Genomic DNA, 14,250 nt, shown 5'->3' with positions numbered 1-14,250 from the left:
AAACTAACCTGCTATTTACTGGCGAAGAGTTTAGGACGGGAAGAGTCTCCCCTTCCAAAACTTTCGATTACGCAATCTTTGTCACAGATTTTCCTTCGCAGAAATCGTTCAGTCATACTTATTCGTACTATGCGATTTTGCTATAAGTAATATCGCGAGCTAAGGAAATTTCACACAAAACAAAGGCAAAGATACAGAAGCTAAAAGTTTTTTGTTAGGATACAGTATATTTTATTTTTGCTATAATTATTTCATACACATTCCTTCAAGATAATGCTTCATGAAACATTTTAGCGCCTTCTCTCAAACACTGCAAACGTTTCAGGGCTTACGGGCGAAAATTTATGGGAATGCCAAATAATTTTGTAAATTTGACAAAATCAAATAATAAAAATGTTTAAATAAAATACACTGTTTTCTGAAATTCATTATTTGGTATTACAGAAAATAAATAACAAAACCTCGATCCGCCGTTGGGAATAGTAAACCCGCAATTTATCGTCATAATTTAGTCGTATCAAATAGTGGCAATATCTTATATGGACCCACTTCAAGCTCGTTTGACGTCAACTTCGCACTCTAAACGTTGTAATTGGTCCATGCTCTAAACATAGTCACCCTAAAAATTTGGTTCTGTCGGGAAAACTGTTGGTGAGAGACAAATCCGGTCTTAGGGCAAGGCGAACGAGGCGACCGCCTAGGGTCCCGCGGTAAGCGCTGCTTTCAGGGGCCCTGAGACGATTCAATGATTCGAATTTGATTCTGGGGGGGCTTTTATGATTCGAACTCAATTCCAGATTCGAAGATGATTCTTTGATTCCGAAAAAATTAAGATTCTCGGTCAGATTCCTGTGATTTGGAAAATGGGAATCAGGTGTATAGCAATTTTATGAATTTGTTCACCGAGCGAGCGAACCCTATTTGTTTCGAACATTTCCTCGGCAAATTTGTTGTGGGGGAAAGGGGCCCCGCACGCCCTAACGCCGGCCCTGGTAAGAGAAAACAATTTATCGAAGGTAGAAATCAGCTCCGACTAAATATGCCCGCTGATTGAAATAAAATGTCTCAGTGAAATAAAAAAAAGTGGGACCAAGATAAACCTTTCCTTCGCTTAGCCAATATTGAAAATATTAAATTTTAATGTTGAATGGTTTTGTTTAGAGCCTGAGGGAGCCCTTTTCGAACTCGGGGCCCTGGGCTCTGGCCCAACGGGCCCAATGGGAAAGACGGCACTGGGTTGGAGACTGGTAGCGTCATCCGAGGGGCCCGCTATATAAGGGACGTCGGGACAATGGATTAACTCCCTCTTGGTTACGGACTCCGACCTAACCAGTCAAATCTTTTCAATTCTCTCTTCTGTAGAAAGTTTAGTTGTTTAGTTGCCATGCCTTGTAATATTTGGTAAATATAGTATTATTAATAAAGGGAATTTTACAGTTTGACTACCGTACATGGTTTAAACATAAGCCGACAATTTCCAGCCTTCACACTACTTACAAACAAAATTTATAAGTACGTTTCGAAAATACCACCCAATGGATTAGCAGTCCATCGCCTTAACCACTCGGCCACCCCGTCTCCCTCGCCACTTATCTATCGCTTAAGCGAAATTGAATAGGCTAAAATTTATTATCGCGACTGAACGACGAGGATGTGATTCGAACCAAAGCGGGCAATGCCCAATGGATTAGCAGTCCATCGCCTTAACCACTCGCCCACCCAGTCTCCCTAGACAATTATCTATCGATTAAGCGAAATTGAATAGGCTAAAAATTATTATCGAGACTGAACGACGAGGATGGTATTCAAAACCCACGCGGGCAATACCGAATGGATTAGCAGTCCATCGCCTCAAACACTCGGCCACCCAGTCTCCCTCGACAATTATCTATCGCTTAAGCGAAATTGAATAGGCTAAAAATTGTTATCGAGACTGAACGACGAGGATGGGATTCGAACCAAAACGTGCAATGCCGATTAGATTAGCAGTCCATCGCCTTAACCACTCGGCCACCCAGTCTCCCTCGACAATTATCTATCGCTTTAGCGAAATTGAATAGGCTAAAAATTGTTATCGAGACTGAACGACGAGGATGGGATTCGAACCAAAGCGTGCAATGCCGATTAAATTAGCAGTCCATCGCCTTAACCACTCGGCCACCCAGTCTCCCTCGACAATTATCTATCGCTTAAGCGAAATTGAATAGGCTAAAAATTATTATCGAGACTGAACGACGAGGATGGTATTCAAAACTCACGCGGGCAATGCCGAATGGATTAGCAGTCCATCGCCTCAACCACTCGGCCACCCAGTCTCCCTCGACAATTATCTATCGCTTAAGCGAAATTGAATAGGCTAAAAATTATTATCGAGACTGAACGACGAGGATGGTATTCAAAACCCACGCGGGCAATGCCGAATGGATTAGCAGCCCATCGCCTCAACCACTCGGCCACCCAGTCTCCCTCGACAATTATATATCGCTTAAGCGAAATTGAATAGGCTAAAAATTATTATCGAGACTGAACGACGAGGATGGGATTCAAAACCCACGCGGGCAATGCCGAATGGATTAGCAGTCCATCGCCTCAACCACTCGGCCACCCAGTCTCCCTCGACAATTATCTATCGCTTAAGCGAAATTGAATAGGCTAAAAATTATTATCGAGACTGAACGACGAGGATGGGATTCGAACCAAGGCGTGCAATGCCGAATGGATTAGCAGTCCATCGCCTAAACCACTCGGCCACCCAGCCTCCCTCGACAATTATCTATCGCTTTAGCGAAATTGAATAGGCTAAAATTTATTATCGAGACTGAACGACGAGGATGGGATTCGAACCCACGCGGGCAATGCCCAATGGATTACCAGTCCATCGCCTTAACCACTCGGCCACCCAGTCTCCCTCGACAATTATCTATCGCTTAAGCGAAATTGAATAGGCTAAAAATTATTATCGAGACTGAACGACGAGGATGGTATTCAAAACCCACGCAGGCAATGCCGAATGGATTAGCAGTCCATCGCCTCAACCACTCGGCCACCCAGTCTCCCTCGACAATTATCTATCGCTTAAGCGAAATTGAATAGGCTAAAAATTATTATCGAGACTGAACGACGAGGATGGTATTCAAATCCCACGCGGGCAATGCCGAATGGATTAGCAGTCCATCGCCTCAACCACTCGGCCACCCAGTCTCCCTCGACAATTATCTATCGCTTAAGCGAAATTGAATAGGCTAAAAATTATTATCGAGACTGAACGACGAGGATGGGATTCGAACCAAAGCGTGCAATACCGAATGGATTAGCAGTCCATCGCCTTAACCACTCGGCCACCCAGTCTCCCTCGACACTTATCTATCGCTTTAGCGAAATTGAATAGGCTTAAAATTATTATCGAGACTGAACGACGAGGATGGTATTCGAACCCACGCACGCAATGCCCAACGGAATAGCAGACCATCGCCTTAACCACTCGGCCACCCCGTCTTCCTCGCCACTTATCTATCGCTTAAGCGAAATTGAATAGGCTAAAAATTATTATCGAGACTGAACGACGAGGATGGTATTCAAAACCCACGCGGGCAATGCCGAATGGATTAGCAGTCCATCGCCTCAACCACTCGGCCACCCAGTCTCCCTCGACAATTATCTATCGCTTTAGCGAAATTGAATAGGCTTAAAATTATTATCGAGACTGAACGACGAGGATGGTATTCAAAACCCACGCGGGCAATGCCGAATGGATTAGCAGTCCATCGCCTCAACCACTCGGCCACCCAGTCTCCCTCGCCACTTATCTATCGCTTAAGCGAAATTGAAAAGGCTAAAAATTATTATCGAGACTGAACGACGAGGATGGTATTCAAAACCCACGCGGGCAATGCCGAATGGATTAGCAGTCCATCGCCTCAACCACTCGGCCACCCCGTCTCCCTCGCCACTTATCTATCGCTTAAGCGAAATTGAATAGGCTAAAAATTATTATCGAGTCTGAACGACGAGGATGGGATTCGAAGCCACGCGGGCAATGCCCAATGGATTAGCAGTCCATCGCCTTAAACACTCGGCCACCCCGTCTCCCTCGACAATTATCTATCGCTTAAGCGAAATTGAATAGGCTAAAAATTATTATCGAGACTGAACGACGAGGATGGTATTCAAAACTCACGCGGGCAATGCCGAATGGATTAGCAGTCCATCGCCTCAACCACTCGGCCACCCAGTCTCCCTCGACAATTATCTATCGCTTAAGCGAAATTGAATAGGCTAAAAATTATTATCGAGACTGAACGACGAGGATGGTATTCAAAACCCACGCGGGCAATGCCGAATGGATTAGCAGCCCATCGCCTCAACCACTCGGCCACCCAGTCTCCCTCGACAATTATATATCGCTTAAGCGAAATTGAATAGGCTAAAAATTATTATCGAGACTGAACGACGAGGATGGGATTCAAAACCCACGCGGGCAATGCCGAATGGATTAGCAGTCCATCGCCTCAACCACTCGGCCACCCAGTCTCCCTCGACAATTATCTATCGCTTAAGCGAAATTGAATAGGCTAAAAATTATTATCGAGACTGAACGACGAGGATGGGATTCGAACCAAGGCGTGCAATGCCGAATGGATTAGCAGTCCATCGCCTAAACCACTCGGCCACCCAGCCTCCCTCGACAATTATCTATCGCTTTAGCGAAATTGAATAGGCTAAAATTTATTATCGAGACTGAACGACGAGGATGGGATTCGAACCCACGCGGGCAATGCCCAATGGATTACCAGTCCATCGCCTTAACCACTCGGCCACCCAGTCTCCCTCGACAATTATCTATCGCTTAACCGAAATTGAATAGGCTAAAAATTATTATCGAGACTGAACGACGAGGATGGTATTCAAAACCCACGCAGGCAATGCCGAATGGATTAGCAGTCCATCGCCTCAACCACTCGGCCACCCAGTCTCCCTCGACAATTATCTATCGCTTAAGCGAAATTGAATAGGCTAAAAATTATTATCGAGACTGAACGACGAGGATGGTATTCAAATCCCACGCGGGCAATGCCGAATGGATTAACAGTCCATCGCCTCAACCACTCGGCCACCCAGTCTCCCTCGACAATTATCTATCGCTTAAGCGAAATTGAATAGGCTAAAAATTATTATCGAGACTGAACGACGAGGATGGGATTCGAACCAAAGCGTGCAATACCGAATGGATTAGCAGTCCATCGCCTTAACCACTCGGCCACCCAGTCTCCCTCGACACTTATCTATCGCTTTAGCGAAATTGAATAGGCTTAAAATTATTATCGAGACTGAACGACGAGGATGGTATTCGAACCCACGCAGGCAATGCCCAACGGAATAGCAGACCATCGCCTTAACCACTCGGCCACCCCGTCTTCCTCGCCACTTATCTATCGCTTAAGCGAAATTGAATAGGCTAAAAATTATTATCGAGACTGAACGACGAGGATGGTATTCAAAACCCACGCGGGCAATGCCGAATGGATTAGCAGTCCATCGCCTCAACCACTCGGCCACCCAGTCTCCCTCGACAATTATCTATCGCTTTAGCGAAATTGAATAGGCTTAAAATTATTATCGAGACTGAACGACGAGGATGGTATTCAAAACCCACGCGGGCAATGCCGAATGGATTAGCAGTCCATCGCCTCAACCACTCGGCCACCCAGTCTCCCTCGCCACTTATCTATCGCTTAAGCGAAATTGAAAAGGCTAAAAATTATTATCGAGACTGAACGACGAGGATGGTATTCAAAACCCACGCGGGCAATGCCGAATGGATTAGCAGTCCATCGCCTCAACCACTCGGCCACCCCGTCTCCCTCGCCACTTATCTATCGCTTAAGCGAAATTGAATAGGCTTAAAATTATTATCGAGACTGAACGACGAGGATGGTATTCGAACCCACGCAGGCAATGCCCAACGGAATAGCAGACCATCGCCTTAACCACTCGGCCACCCCGTCTTCCTCGCCACTTATCTATCGCTTAAGCGAAATTGAATAGGCTAAAAATTATTATCGAGACTGAACGACGAGGATGGTATTCAAAACCCACGCGGGCAATGCCGAATGGATTAGCAGTCCATCGCCTCAACCACTCGGCCACCCAGTCTCCCTCGACAATTATCTATCGCTTTAGCGAAATTGAATAGGCTTAAAATTATTATCGAGACTGAACGACGAGGATGGTATTCAAAACCCACGCGGGCAATGCCGAATGGATTAGCAGTCCATCGCCTCAACCACTCGGCCACCCAGTCTCCCTCGCCACTTATCTATCGCTTAAGCGAAATTGAAAAGGCTAAAAATTATTATCGAGACTGAACGACGAGGATGGTATTCAAAACCCACGCGGGCAATGCCGAATGGATTAGCAGTCCATCGCCTCAACCACTCGGCCACCCCGTCTCCCTCGCCACTTATCTATCGCTTAAGCGAAATTGAATAGGCTAAAAATTATTATCGAGTCTGAACGACGAGGATGGGATTCGAAGCCACGCGGGCAATGCCCAATGGATTAGCAGTCCATCGCCTTAAACACTCGGCCACCCCGTCTCCCTCGACAATTATCTATCGCTTAAGCGAAATTGAATAGGCTAAAAATTATTATCGAGACTGAACGACGAGGATGGTATTCAAAACTCACGCGGGCAATGCCGAATGGATTAGCAGTCCATCGCCTCAACCACTCGGCCACCCAGTCTCCCTCGACAATTATCTATCGCTTAAGCGAAATTGAATAGGCTAAAAATTATTATCGAGACTGAACGACGAGGATGGTATTCAAAACCCACGCGGGCAATGCCGAATGGATTAGCAGCCCATCGCCTCAACCACTCGGCCACCCAGTCTCCCTCGACAATTATATATCGCTTAAGCGAAATTGAATAGGCTAAAAATTATTATCGAGACTGAACGACGAGGATGGGATTCAAAACCCACGCGGGCAATGCCGAATGGATTAGCAGTCCATCGCCTCAACCACTCGGCCACCCAGTCTCCCTCGACAATTATCTATCGCTTAAGCGAAATTGAATAGGCTAAAAATTATTATCGAGACTGAACGACGAGGATGGGATTCGAACCAAGGCGTGCAATGCCGAATGGATTAGCAGTCCATCGCCTAAACCACTCGGCCACCCAGCCTCCCTCGACAATTATCTATCGCTTTAGCGAAATTGAATAGGCTAAAATTTATTATCGAGACTGAACGACGAGGATGGGATTCGAACCCACGCGGGCAATGCCCAATGGATTACCAGTCCATCGCCTTAACCACTCGGCCACCCAGTCTCCCTCGACAATTATCTATCGCTTAACCGAAATTGAATAGGCTAAAAATTATTATCGAGACTGAACGACGAGGATGGTATTCAAAACCCACGCAGGCAATGCCGAATGGATTAGCAGTCCATCGCCTCAACCACTCGGCCACCCAGTCTCCCTCGACAATTATCTATCGCTTAAGCGAAATTGAATAGGCTAAAAATTATTATCGAGACTGAACGACGAGGATGGTATTCAAATCCCACGCGGGCAATGCCGAATGGATTAGCAGTCCATCGCCTCAACCACTCGGCCACCCAGTCTCCCTCGACAATTATCTATCGCTTAAGCGAAATTGAATAGGCTAAAAATTATTATCGAGACTGAACGACGAGGATGGGATTCGAACCAAAGCGTGCAATACCGAATGGATTAGCAGTCCATCGCCTTAACCACTCGGCCACCCAGTCTCCCTCGACACTTATCTATCGCTTTAGCGAAATTGAATAGGCTTAAAATTATTATCGAGACTGAACGACGAGGATGGTATTCGAACCCACGCAGGCAATGCCCAACGGAATAGCAGACCATCGCCTTAACCACTCGGCCACCCCGTCTTCCTCGCCACTTATCTATCGCTTAAGCGAAATTGAATAGGCTAAAAATTATTATCGAGACTGAACGACGAGGATGGTATTCAAAACCCACGCGGGCAATGCCGAATGGATTAGCAGTCCATCGCCTCAACCACTCGGCCACCCAGTCTCCCTCGACAATTATCTATCGCTTTAGCGAAATTGAATAGGCTTAAAATTATTATCGAGACTGAACGACGAGGATGGTATTCAAAACCCACGCGGGCAATGCCGAATGGATTAGCAGTCCATCGCCTCAACCACTCGGCCACCCAGTCTCCCTCGCCACTTATCTATCGCTTAAGCGAAATTGAAAAGGCTAAAAATTATTATCGAGACTGAACGACGAGGATGGTATTCAAAACCCACGCGGGCAATGCCGAATGGATTAGCAGTCCATCGCCTCAACCACTCGGCCACCCCGTCTCCCTCGCCACTTATCTATCGCTTAAGCGAAATTGAATAGGCTAAAAATTATTATCGAGTCTGAACGACGAGGATGGGATTCGAAGCCACGCGGGCAATGCCCAATGGATTAGCAGTCCATCGCCTTAAACACTCGGCCACCCCGTCTCCCTCGCCACTTATCTATCGCTTAAGCGAAATTGAATAGGCTAAAAATTATTATCGAGACTGAACGACAAGGATGGGATTCGAACCCACGCGGGCAATGCCCAATGGTTTAGCAGTCCATCGCCTTAACCACTCGGCCACCCCGTCTCCCTCGCCTCTCATCTATCGCTTAAGCGAAATTGAATAAGCTAAAAATTATTATCGAGACTGAACGACGAGGATGGGATTCGAACCCACGCGGGCAATGCCCAATGGATTAGCAGTCCATCGCCTTTACCACTCGGCCACCCCGTCCCCGACGTCATTCGTCTATCGCTTAAGTGGCATTGAATTGGGTAAAAAATGATAAACGACTATGAGCGACGAGGATGGGATTCGAACCCACGCGGGCAATGCCCAATGGATTAGCAGTCCATCGCCTTAACCACTCGGCCACCCCGTCTCCCTCGCCACTTATTTATCGCTTAAGCGAAATTGAATAGGCTAAAAATTATTATCGAGTCTGAACGACGAGGATGGGATTCGAAGCCACGCGGGCAATGCCCAATGGATTAGCAGTCCATCGCCTTAAACACTCGGCCACCCCGTCTCCCACGCCACTTATCTATTGCTTAAGCGAAATTGAATAGGCTAAAAATTATTATCGAGACTGAACGACAAGGACGGGATTCGAACCCACGCGGGCAATGCCCAATGGATTAGCAGTCCATCGCCTTAACCACTCGGCCACCCCGTCTCCCTGGCCTCTCATCTATCGCTTAAGCGAAATTGAATAGGCTAAAAATTATTATCGAGACTAAACGACGAGGATGGGATTCGAACCCACGCGAGCAATGCCCAATGGATTAGCAGTCCATCGCCTTAACCACACGGCCACCCCGTCCCCGACGTCATTCGTCTATCGCTTAAGTGACATTGAATTGGGTAAAAAATGATAAACGAGAATGAGCGACGGGGATGGGATTCGAACCCACGCGGGCAATGCCCAATGGATTAGCAGTCCATCGCCTTAACCACTCGGCCACCCCGTCTCCCTCGCCACTTATCTATCGCTTAAGCGAAATTGAATAGGCTAAAAATTATTATCGAGACTGAACGACGAGGATGGGATTCGAACCCACGCGGGCAATGCCCAATGGATTAGCAGTCCATCGCCTTAAACACTCGGCCACCCCGTCCCCGACGTCATTCGTCTATCGCTTAAGTGACATTGAATTGGGTAAAAAATGATAAACGAGAATGAGCGACGGGGATGGGATTCGAACCCACGCGGGCAATGCCCAATGGATTAGCAGTCCATCGCCTTAACCACTCGGCCACCCCGTCCCCGACGTTGTTCGTCTATCGCTTAAGTGACATTGATTTGGGTAAAAAATGATAAACGAGAATGAGCGACGGGGATATGATTCGAACCCACGCCGTCAATGCCCATTGGATTAGCAGTCCGTCGCCTTAACCACTCGGCCACCCCGTCCCCGAAGACATTCGTATATCGCTTAAGTGACATTGAATTGGGTAAAAAATGATAAACGAGAATGAGCGACGGGGATGGGATTCGAACCCACGCGGGCAATGCCCAATGGATTAGCAGTCCATCGCCTTAACCACTCGGCCACCCCGTCCCCGACGTTATTCGTCTATCGCTTAAGTGACATTGATTTGGGTAAAAAATGATAAACGAGAATGAGCGACGGGGATATGATTCGAACCCACGCGGGCAATGCCCATTGGATTAGCAGTCCATCGAATAAACCACTCGGCCGCCAAGTCCCCGACGTCAGTCGTCTATCGCTTAAGTGACATTGAATTGGGTAAAAAATGATAAACGAGAATGAGCGACGGGGATGGGATTCGAATCCACGCGGGCAATGCCCATTGGATTAGCAGTCCATCGCCTTATTCACTCGGCCACCCCGTCCCCGACGTCATTCGTCTATCGCTTAAGCGGCATTGAATTGGGTAAAAATGATGAACGAGAATGAGCGATGGGGATGGGATTCGAACCCACGCGGGCAATGCCCATTGGATTAGCAGTCCATCGCCTTAATCACTCGGCCACCCCGTCCCCGACGTCATTCGTCTATCGCTTAAGCGGCATTGAATTGGGTAAAAATGATGAACGAGAATGAGCGATGGGATTCGAACCCACGCGGGCAATGCTGAGTGGATTAGCAGTCCATCCCCTAAACCATTCGGCCACTCCGTCCCCGACGTCATTTGTCTATCGCTTAAGCGACATTGAATTGGGTAAAAAATGTTAAACGAGAATGAGCGACGGGGATGGGATTCGAACCCACGCGGGCAATGCCCAATGGATTAGCAGTCCATCGCCTTAACCACTCGGCCACCCCGTCCCCGACGTCATTCGTCTATCGCTTAAGTGACATTGAATTGGGTAAAAAATGATAGACGAGAATGAGCGACGGGGATGGGATTCGAACCCACGCGGGCAATGCCCATTGGATTAGCAGTCCATCGCCTTAACCACTCGGCCACCCCGTCCCCGACGTCATTCGTCTATCGCTTAAGTGACATTGAATTGGGTAAAAAATGATCAACAAGAATGAGCAACGGGGATGGGATTCGAACCCACGCGGGCAATGCCCATTGGATTAGCAGTCCATCGCCTTAACCACTCGGCCTTCCCGTCCCCGACGTCATTCGTCTATCGCTTAAGCGGCATTGAATTGGGTAAAAATGATGAACGAGAATGAGCGATGGGGATGGGATTCAAACCCACGCGGGCAATGCCCTATGGATTAGCAGACCATCGCCTTAATCACTCGGCCACCCCGTCCCCGACGTCATTCGTCTATCGCTTAAGCGGCATTGAATTGGGTAAAAATGATGAACGAGAATGAGCGATGGGGATGGGATTCGAACCCACGCGGGCAATGCCCATTGGATTAGCAGTCCATCGCCTTATTCACTCGGCCACCCCGTCCCCGACGTCATTCGTCTATCGCTTAAGCGGCATTGAATTGGGTAAAAATGATGAACGAGAATGAGCGACGGGGATGGGATTCAAACCCACGCGGGCAATGCCCTATGGATTAGCAGACCATCGCCTTAACCACTCGGCCACACCGTCCCCGACGTCATTCGTCTATCGCTTAAGTGACATTGTATTGGGTAAAAAATGATAAACGAGAATGAGCGATGGGGATGGGATTCGAACCCACGCGGGCAATGCCCATTGGATTAGCAGTCCATCGCCTTATTCACTCGGCCTTCCCGTCCCCGACGTCATTCATCTATCGCTTAAGCGGCATTGAATTGGGTAAAAATGATGAACGAGAATGAGCGACGGTGATGGGATTCGAACCCACGCGGGCAATGCCCAATGGATTAGCAGTCCATCGCCTTAACCACTCGGCCACCCCGTCCCCGACGTCATTCGTATATCGCTTAAGTGACATTGAATTGGGTAAAAAATGATAAACGAGAATGAGCGACGGGGATGGGATTCGAACCCACGCGGGCAATGCCCAATGGATTAGCAGTCCATCGCCTTAACCACTCGGCCACCCCGGCCCCTACGTTATTCGTCTATCGCTTAAGTGATATTGAATTGGGTAAAAAATGATAAACGAGAATGAGCGACGGGGATGGGATTCGAACCCACGCGGGCAATGCCCATTGGATTAGCAGTCCATCGCCTTAACCACTCGGCCACCCCGTCCCCGACGTCAATCGTCTATCACTTAAGTGACATTGAATTGGGTAAAAATGATGAACGAGAATGAGCGATGGGGATGGGATTCGAACCCACGCGGGCAATGCCCTATGGATTAGCAGACCATCGCCTTAATCACTCGGCCACCCCGTCCCCGACGTCATTCGTCTATCGCTTAAGCGGCATTGAATTGGGTAAAAATGATGAACGAGAATGAGCGACGGGGATGGGATTCGAACCCACGCGGGCAATGCCCATTGGATTAGCAGTCCATCGCCTTATTCACTCGGCCACCCCGTCCCCGACGTCATTCGTCTATCGCTTAAGCGGCATTGAATTGGGTAAAAATGATGAACGAGAATGAGCGATGGGGATGGGATTCGAACCCACGCGGGCAATGCCCATTGGATTAGCAGTCCATCGCCTTAATCACTCGGCCACCCCGTCCCCGACGTCATTCGTCTATCGCTTAAGCGGCGTTGAATTGGGTAAAAATGATGAACGAGAATGAGCGATGGGATTCGAACCCACGCGGGCAATGCTGAGTGGATTAGCAGTCCATCCCCTAAACCATTCGGCCACTCCGTCCCCGACGTCATTTGTCTATCGCTTAAGCGACATTGAATTGGGTAAAAAATGTTAAACGAGAATGAGCGACGGGGATGGGATTCGAACCCACGCGGGCAATGCCCATTGGATTAGCAGTCCATCGCCTTAACCACTCGGCCACCCCGTCCCCGACGTCATTCGTCTATCGCTTAAGTGACATTGAATTGGGTAAAAAATGATAAACGACTATGAGCGACGGGGATGGGATTCGAACCCACGCGGGCAATGCCCAATGGATTAGCAGTCCATCGCCTTAACCACTCGGCCACCCCGTCCACGACGTCATTCGTCTATCGCTTAAGTGACATTGAATTGGGTAAAAAATGATAAACGAGAATGAGCGACGGGGATGGGATTCAAACGCACGCGGGCAATGCCCATTGGATTAGCAGTCCATCGCCATAACCACTCGGCCACCCCGTCCCCGACGTCTTTCGTCTATCGCTTAAGTGGCATTGAATTGGGTAAAAATTGATAAACGTGAATGAGCGACGGCGATTAGATTCGAACCCCACGCGGGCATGCCCAATGGATTAGCAGTCCATCGCCTTAACCACTCGGCCACCCCGTCCCCGACGTTATTCGTCTATCGCTTAAGTGACATTGATTTGGGTAAAAAATTATAAACGAGAATGAGCGGCGGGGATGGGATTCGAAGCCACGCGGGCAATGCCCAATGGATTAGCAGTCCATCGCCTTAACCACTCGGCCACCCCATCCCCGACGTCATTCGTCTATCGCTTAAGTGACATTGAATTGGGTAAAAAATGATAAACGAGAATGAGCGACGGGGATGGGATTCGAACCCACGCGGGCAATGCCCATTGGATTAGCAGTCCATCGCCTTAACCACTCGGCCACCCCGTCCCCGACGTCATTCGTCTATCGCTTAAGTGACATTGAATTGGGTAAAAAATGATCAACGAGAATGAGCAACGGGGATGGGATTCGAACCCACGCGGGCAATGCCCATTGGATTAGCAGTCCATCGCCTTAATCACTCGGCCACCCCGTCCCCGACGTCATTCGTCTATCGCTTAAGCGGCATTGAATTGGGTAAAAATGATGAACGAGAATGAGCGATGGGGATGGGATTCGAACCCACGCGGGCAATGCCAAAGGGATTTGCAGACCATCGCCTTAACCACCCCTTCCCTGTCGTCATACGTTTATCGCTTAAGCGACATTGAATACGATAAAAATGATAAACGAGAATGAGCGACGGGGATGGGATTTGAACCAACGCGGGCAATGCCCATTAGATTAGCAGTCCATCGCCTTAAACACTCGGCCACCCCGTCCCCGACGTCATTCATTTATCGCTTAAGTGACATTGAATTAGGTAAAAAATGATAAACGTCCATGAGCGAAGGGGATGGGATTCAAACCCACGCGGTTAATGCCCAATGGATTAGCAGTCCATCGCCTTAACCACTCGGCCACCCCGTCT

At 48.3% G+C, this 14,250-nt stretch overlaps 40 non-coding genes across 40 annotated transcripts; all 40 read right to left on the bottom strand.

Moving 5' to 3' along the window:
* Positions 1–2,823: 2,823 nt before the first annotated feature.
* On the bottom strand, positions 2,824–2,905 carry TRNAT-GGU (transfer RNA threonine (anticodon GGU)). The gene has a single exon. It is a non-coding gene; the product is annotated as a tRNA-Thr (tRNA).
* Positions 2,906–4,004: 1,099 nt separating this feature from the next.
* On the bottom strand, positions 4,005–4,086 carry TRNAS-GCU (transfer RNA serine (anticodon GCU)). The gene has a single exon. It is a non-coding gene; the product is annotated as a tRNA-Ser (tRNA).
* Positions 4,087–4,742: 656 nt separating this feature from the next.
* Positions 4,743–4,824, bottom strand: TRNAT-GGU (transfer RNA threonine (anticodon GGU)). Its single transcript has one exon. It is a non-coding gene; the product is annotated as a tRNA-Thr (tRNA).
* A 508-nt stretch (positions 4,825–5,332) lies between these two features.
* On the bottom strand, positions 5,333–5,414 carry TRNAS-GCU (transfer RNA serine (anticodon GCU)). Its single transcript has one exon. It is a non-coding gene; the product is annotated as a tRNA-Ser (tRNA).
* A 509-nt stretch (positions 5,415–5,923) lies between these two features.
* Positions 5,924–6,005, bottom strand: TRNAS-GCU (transfer RNA serine (anticodon GCU)). Its single transcript has one exon. It is a non-coding gene; the product is annotated as a tRNA-Ser (tRNA).
* Positions 6,006–6,514: 509 nt separating this feature from the next.
* TRNAS-GCU (transfer RNA serine (anticodon GCU)) lies at positions 6,515–6,596 on the bottom strand. Its single transcript has one exon. It is a non-coding gene; the product is annotated as a tRNA-Ser (tRNA).
* Positions 6,597–7,252: 656 nt separating this feature from the next.
* On the bottom strand, positions 7,253–7,334 carry TRNAT-GGU (transfer RNA threonine (anticodon GGU)). The gene has a single exon. It is a non-coding gene; the product is annotated as a tRNA-Thr (tRNA).
* A 508-nt stretch (positions 7,335–7,842) lies between these two features.
* Positions 7,843–7,924, bottom strand: TRNAS-GCU (transfer RNA serine (anticodon GCU)). Its single transcript has one exon. It is a non-coding gene; the product is annotated as a tRNA-Ser (tRNA).
* A 509-nt stretch (positions 7,925–8,433) lies between these two features.
* On the bottom strand, positions 8,434–8,515 carry TRNAS-GCU (transfer RNA serine (anticodon GCU)). Its single transcript has one exon. It is a non-coding gene; the product is annotated as a tRNA-Ser (tRNA).
* A 65-nt stretch (positions 8,516–8,580) lies between these two features.
* On the bottom strand, positions 8,581–8,662 carry TRNAS-GCU (transfer RNA serine (anticodon GCU)). Its single transcript has one exon. It is a non-coding gene; the product is annotated as a tRNA-Ser (tRNA).
* Positions 8,663–8,727: 65 nt separating this feature from the next.
* TRNAS-GCU (transfer RNA serine (anticodon GCU)) lies at positions 8,728–8,809 on the bottom strand. The gene has a single exon. It is a non-coding gene; the product is annotated as a tRNA-Ser (tRNA).
* Positions 8,810–8,875: 66 nt separating this feature from the next.
* Positions 8,876–8,957, bottom strand: TRNAS-GCU (transfer RNA serine (anticodon GCU)). Its single transcript has one exon. It is a non-coding gene; the product is annotated as a tRNA-Ser (tRNA).
* Positions 8,958–9,022: 65 nt separating this feature from the next.
* Positions 9,023–9,104, bottom strand: TRNAS-GCU (transfer RNA serine (anticodon GCU)). Its single transcript has one exon. It is a non-coding gene; the product is annotated as a tRNA-Ser (tRNA).
* A 65-nt stretch (positions 9,105–9,169) lies between these two features.
* On the bottom strand, positions 9,170–9,251 carry TRNAS-GCU (transfer RNA serine (anticodon GCU)). Its single transcript has one exon. It is a non-coding gene; the product is annotated as a tRNA-Ser (tRNA).
* A 65-nt stretch (positions 9,252–9,316) lies between these two features.
* TRNAS-GCU (transfer RNA serine (anticodon GCU)) lies at positions 9,317–9,398 on the bottom strand. The gene has a single exon. It is a non-coding gene; the product is annotated as a tRNA-Ser (tRNA).
* A 66-nt stretch (positions 9,399–9,464) lies between these two features.
* On the bottom strand, positions 9,465–9,546 carry TRNAS-GCU (transfer RNA serine (anticodon GCU)). The gene has a single exon. It is a non-coding gene; the product is annotated as a tRNA-Ser (tRNA).
* Positions 9,547–9,611: 65 nt separating this feature from the next.
* TRNAS-GCU (transfer RNA serine (anticodon GCU)) lies at positions 9,612–9,693 on the bottom strand. The gene has a single exon. It is a non-coding gene; the product is annotated as a tRNA-Ser (tRNA).
* A 66-nt stretch (positions 9,694–9,759) lies between these two features.
* TRNAS-GCU (transfer RNA serine (anticodon GCU)) lies at positions 9,760–9,841 on the bottom strand. The gene has a single exon. It is a non-coding gene; the product is annotated as a tRNA-Ser (tRNA).
* A 214-nt stretch (positions 9,842–10,055) lies between these two features.
* Positions 10,056–10,137, bottom strand: TRNAS-GCU (transfer RNA serine (anticodon GCU)). Its single transcript has one exon. It is a non-coding gene; the product is annotated as a tRNA-Ser (tRNA).
* Positions 10,138–10,351: 214 nt separating this feature from the next.
* TRNAS-GCU (transfer RNA serine (anticodon GCU)) lies at positions 10,352–10,433 on the bottom strand. The gene has a single exon. It is a non-coding gene; the product is annotated as a tRNA-Ser (tRNA).
* Positions 10,434–10,498: 65 nt separating this feature from the next.
* On the bottom strand, positions 10,499–10,580 carry TRNAS-GCU (transfer RNA serine (anticodon GCU)). The gene has a single exon. It is a non-coding gene; the product is annotated as a tRNA-Ser (tRNA).
* A 207-nt stretch (positions 10,581–10,787) lies between these two features.
* TRNAS-GCU (transfer RNA serine (anticodon GCU)) lies at positions 10,788–10,869 on the bottom strand. Its single transcript has one exon. It is a non-coding gene; the product is annotated as a tRNA-Ser (tRNA).
* A 66-nt stretch (positions 10,870–10,935) lies between these two features.
* Positions 10,936–11,017, bottom strand: TRNAS-GCU (transfer RNA serine (anticodon GCU)). Its single transcript has one exon. It is a non-coding gene; the product is annotated as a tRNA-Ser (tRNA).
* A 66-nt stretch (positions 11,018–11,083) lies between these two features.
* Positions 11,084–11,165, bottom strand: TRNAS-GCU (transfer RNA serine (anticodon GCU)). The gene has a single exon. It is a non-coding gene; the product is annotated as a tRNA-Ser (tRNA).
* A 65-nt stretch (positions 11,166–11,230) lies between these two features.
* Positions 11,231–11,312, bottom strand: TRNAS-GCU (transfer RNA serine (anticodon GCU)). Its single transcript has one exon. It is a non-coding gene; the product is annotated as a tRNA-Ser (tRNA).
* A 65-nt stretch (positions 11,313–11,377) lies between these two features.
* On the bottom strand, positions 11,378–11,459 carry TRNAS-GCU (transfer RNA serine (anticodon GCU)). The gene has a single exon. It is a non-coding gene; the product is annotated as a tRNA-Ser (tRNA).
* Positions 11,460–11,524: 65 nt separating this feature from the next.
* TRNAS-GCU (transfer RNA serine (anticodon GCU)) lies at positions 11,525–11,606 on the bottom strand. Its single transcript has one exon. It is a non-coding gene; the product is annotated as a tRNA-Ser (tRNA).
* Positions 11,607–11,819: 213 nt separating this feature from the next.
* On the bottom strand, positions 11,820–11,901 carry TRNAS-GCU (transfer RNA serine (anticodon GCU)). The gene has a single exon. It is a non-coding gene; the product is annotated as a tRNA-Ser (tRNA).
* A 64-nt stretch (positions 11,902–11,965) lies between these two features.
* Positions 11,966–12,049, bottom strand: TRNAS-GCU (transfer RNA serine (anticodon GCU)). Its single transcript has one exon. It is a non-coding gene; the product is annotated as a tRNA-Ser (tRNA).
* Positions 12,050–12,115: 66 nt separating this feature from the next.
* On the bottom strand, positions 12,116–12,197 carry TRNAS-GCU (transfer RNA serine (anticodon GCU)). Its single transcript has one exon. It is a non-coding gene; the product is annotated as a tRNA-Ser (tRNA).
* A 65-nt stretch (positions 12,198–12,262) lies between these two features.
* On the bottom strand, positions 12,263–12,344 carry TRNAS-GCU (transfer RNA serine (anticodon GCU)). Its single transcript has one exon. It is a non-coding gene; the product is annotated as a tRNA-Ser (tRNA).
* Positions 12,345–12,409: 65 nt separating this feature from the next.
* On the bottom strand, positions 12,410–12,491 carry TRNAS-GCU (transfer RNA serine (anticodon GCU)). Its single transcript has one exon. It is a non-coding gene; the product is annotated as a tRNA-Ser (tRNA).
* Positions 12,492–12,556: 65 nt separating this feature from the next.
* Positions 12,557–12,638, bottom strand: TRNAS-GCU (transfer RNA serine (anticodon GCU)). The gene has a single exon. It is a non-coding gene; the product is annotated as a tRNA-Ser (tRNA).
* A 207-nt stretch (positions 12,639–12,845) lies between these two features.
* On the bottom strand, positions 12,846–12,927 carry TRNAS-GCU (transfer RNA serine (anticodon GCU)). Its single transcript has one exon. It is a non-coding gene; the product is annotated as a tRNA-Ser (tRNA).
* A 66-nt stretch (positions 12,928–12,993) lies between these two features.
* TRNAS-GCU (transfer RNA serine (anticodon GCU)) lies at positions 12,994–13,075 on the bottom strand. Its single transcript has one exon. It is a non-coding gene; the product is annotated as a tRNA-Ser (tRNA).
* Positions 13,076–13,141: 66 nt separating this feature from the next.
* On the bottom strand, positions 13,142–13,223 carry TRNAS-GCU (transfer RNA serine (anticodon GCU)). Its single transcript has one exon. It is a non-coding gene; the product is annotated as a tRNA-Ser (tRNA).
* A 214-nt stretch (positions 13,224–13,437) lies between these two features.
* Positions 13,438–13,520, bottom strand: TRNAS-GCU (transfer RNA serine (anticodon GCU)). The gene has a single exon. It is a non-coding gene; the product is annotated as a tRNA-Ser (tRNA).
* A 65-nt stretch (positions 13,521–13,585) lies between these two features.
* On the bottom strand, positions 13,586–13,667 carry TRNAS-GCU (transfer RNA serine (anticodon GCU)). Its single transcript has one exon. It is a non-coding gene; the product is annotated as a tRNA-Ser (tRNA).
* Positions 13,668–13,733: 66 nt separating this feature from the next.
* Positions 13,734–13,815, bottom strand: TRNAS-GCU (transfer RNA serine (anticodon GCU)). Its single transcript has one exon. It is a non-coding gene; the product is annotated as a tRNA-Ser (tRNA).
* A 352-nt stretch (positions 13,816–14,167) lies between these two features.
* Positions 14,168–14,249, bottom strand: TRNAS-GCU (transfer RNA serine (anticodon GCU)). The gene has a single exon. It is a non-coding gene; the product is annotated as a tRNA-Ser (tRNA).
* Position 14,250: the final 1 nt, after the last annotated feature.

The sequence above is a fragment of the Leiobunum rupestre genome, chromosome 4, assembly GCF_980474605.1.
Source record: "Leiobunum rupestre chromosome 4, qqLeiRupe1.1.hap1, whole genome shotgun sequence".
NCBI classification, from domain to species: domain Eukaryota; kingdom Metazoa; phylum Arthropoda; class Arachnida; order Opiliones; family Sclerosomatidae; genus Leiobunum; species Leiobunum rupestre.
Note: the sequence above shows the minus strand (reverse complement) of the source record. Positions and strands in the feature narration are given on the sequence as shown.